Here is a 3,337-nt window from a genome sequence, read left to right as displayed (position 1 = left end):
CCATGGAGACGGTCGTCGACATGTTCCGCAAGCTCGGCCTGCGACAGACGCTCGTCACGCACAACGGGTGCGTACACACACAACACACAACACAATCTTATTAACTGTATAGACATAAATAGTTGGAAGTTAAAATGGGCTGTTCAAGTTACTGAGCAGGTAATCAACCAATATACCACCTGATATTAAATGACCATGTGGCTCAAGTGGAAAAAGGTGGTACTCTTGAAAACTCCGACGTCACATTTGGAGGGTAAAAGTGAGTGCAAGTAGTTGAAATGGTTGTCGTTTGCAGCCGGCTGCTGGGCGTGATCACCAAGAAGGATGTGTTGCGGCACGTCAAGCAAATGGATAATGAAGATCCCAATTCGGTTCTATTCAATTAGTTTAAGTTTAATATATAGTATATTAGAATAGGCGCGGATATATAGCGAATTAGTTGAAGATAAAAGTGTTGTATAAAACGCATGTATTGTATGTATATAATTGTTTGCATTAAAACATCTATAGTAAATGTGTAGCCGAAACAGTCGCGTGTCGTGACAGTCATCTGCGCCATAGTTAATTACCTTGCAATCGACACACAGACACAATTTACAATTGATCCTAGCTTAAATATACATTATGCTTGTACAATGTCCTATTGGATTGTAATATTAATTGTAGCAAATTTTTTAATAATAATTGTCTAGTTAACCTTGAACAACACGGGCGTAGCCAGCCGTTACTTCACGGGCGGGGCAACTGGCGAAGCAACCTCCAGTCCTCCCTCTCTTGTGCCATATTGTTGATCTTATCCATATCGTATACCCAATTTGTCTTTTGCCTGTTGTATATATGTCTGTCTTGGTCTTCCTCTATTTCCCTTCCCTTCTATTCATAGGTAACTCCCTGTCACTCTGCAACTGCATGTTTTATTCTGATTATCTAGTTACTTATTGCTCGCCTATACAACATTATCAGGGAGAAGGGAGGCCGCGTTGTTCACGTAATCAATGTGCAATATCGACCGCTGTACCTACACAATTGAGCATGTATCTGTATGTATGGAATGAATTCAATCTTATACAACACAAATACCTGAATTACTTTTTGTTTACAATTTTATTTTATTTATTATTGACGCATTTTGTATACAAATGATCTGTTTTTTATGTGTTGTCCTTTTGTAAGTAAGTGTTAACACATTTATATTATGTATGTATATAGAAATGTAATTATGTGTATGTTTTTGTTTACTAATAATTTTCTTTGTGTAATAATAAATAATGTTTGAACACAACTGAGATTTTGATAGGAAATGTATTCTATGATGTAGTTAAAATAATTCCTTTTTTACACATGTTATAGCAAATGTTGTTATACCGTAATTGTGAATGTATCGACAGGGCCGTGTTGCAACAATTACAATGTTGTTACAATGTATAACAATTATCCGTCATTAGTTAATATAATTACCATAAATAATTGCTAATATCCCATGCGAATTAGATTTTACATGCAAAAGTAATAGAGTTAATGAGAGTTTCCTCTGGAGACGTAGCATAGATAGAGATTGTTGTCTTTCGTCACATTGCATTATTGACACAGAGTTTGGTAACACATAGCGTTCATCACATAGCGGATAAGATAGTACTATTTAGACATAACTTATATATCCTCTTGTTTGTTTTTTACATCCGACTTCCCGGGTTATTTTATTTTCAAACAATGTTAAAATTATTACGTTTTATTATTTATTTTTATATGCATGTCTGAAACAAAGCAGCTTTATTATATATAAAATGTATTGAAAACATCAACAAGAAATGCGTCGCAATGATTTATAATGTAATCAACATATGTAAACATTTGACGTTCGGTATTTTTGAACGCATTATATAATGTGATTGTTAAAATAACTATATATCTCTTGCTTTTCATCACAACTGGCAGCAAATGTAGTAAAATTAAATCAATTATATCGCTTTAATTTATAATAACTATGCATGTTCTACCGTTGCTGCCTCGTTGCTGGCTCGTTGCTGCCCCGTTGCTGCCTCGTTGCTGGCTCGTCGCTGCTTCATCGTCTCATCGTGAACTTGTACTATTCAATAAAGTCATTACAATGCATATGATGTGGATTTTTATTTGATTGTTCTGTGAATTGTAATTTAAATGCTCGAGATAGTTTACGTAATTGTTCTGTATTGTGTGTTCTGTGTTCTCTACCACTATTCTATATAAATATACAATTCTTGAGAAGTTGTGCTTTTATCATAATCAGAGTTATACCCACTGAGGGGTAAGAATCTACATCATGTTAAGGGTGACTGCCCTAGTGTGGGTCGATTTCATACATATCTTTGATATTCTTTGCTGACATGTGCAAGTCACCACGATGCTTTCAAGTTCAAGAAACTGGGTTAAATATTAGTTGCATCACATAATATACAATTCAAAATTGTGAACAGGTAGTTGAGTGAATAGAGGGAGCAAATCTGTACGTTTACGAAGACAATAGATTATATTCCGGTCAAATGCCTGATAACTGAGCAGCTGACCTTCCTCTATTCAAATAAGACCACGACCAGATTCTTCAAGTGTCACGCCAGTTTCACCTTTTTCTGGCCGCTGCCAGCCGCTGACTACATCGTGGAAATGATGACTATGAGTGTGTAATCCGTGAGTGGTCAGCGTTAGACGCTGAAGAAGAACGAGAGAGAACATCCAGACACGTAAACTCATCATCTATGGCGGAACAGGTGTACTCGAGCCTAAGTAGCTCTCGTATAGTGCGAAGATAAACTTACTATAAAAATAAAGGCAGCAACGCATCTGTACTTCCGCTGGTGTTGTGGACATCCATGGGCGTCGTTGACCACCTCTGTAGTCCCGCCGCTCGTTTGCCCCCTTCTCACATAATAAAAAGGCAGATGAAATGAAGTTAAGTTACATCTTTACGTGTCCGTTGAGAACAACGGGGTTCATTAGAGTTGAATAAATAACAATCAAAGTCAACCGATGCTAATGTAAGACTTTCTTGGCTGATGAGCTTTCATTCATATTAGCACAAATAGCTGTAACTTCACTTCATTTCATCTGCCTTTGTTTATGCTGGGACCCGAACACAATTCTTAGACATATCATCTAATTCACAATGACAAATGAAAGTCAATTTAAGTGAGATCAGATACTAACAGAAGCCAAAGTAATTTGCAAAACCAGATGTTCTCGGTATTATTCGAATACCCGTAACGCGACAAAATTAAAATGAACCGCGGCGTATACGGCGCGCGGAGCACGTACGCCCGAGGCTACGCCGGCTGACGCGGCCCGCACGCAACCGCATGAAGAA

General features: G+C 37.4%; 1 long non-coding RNA gene across 1 annotated transcript; it reads left to right on the top strand.

Moving 5' to 3' along the window:
* Nucleotides 1–2,117, top strand: LOC106099498. The gene is made up of 2 exons (XR_001225382.1): nucleotides 1–67; nucleotides 296–2,117. It is a non-coding gene; the product is annotated as an uncharacterized LOC106099498 (long non-coding RNA).
* The last annotated feature ends 1,220 nt before the right edge of the window (nucleotides 2,118–3,337 follow it).

The sequence above is a fragment of the Papilio polytes genome, unplaced genomic scaffold (assembly GCF_000836215.1).
Source record: "Papilio polytes unplaced genomic scaffold, Ppol_1.0 DF824358.1, whole genome shotgun sequence".
Taxonomy (NCBI): Eukaryota; Metazoa; Arthropoda; class Insecta; order Lepidoptera; family Papilionidae; genus Papilio; species Papilio polytes.
This window is presented reverse-complemented; position numbering and strand designations above follow the sequence as displayed.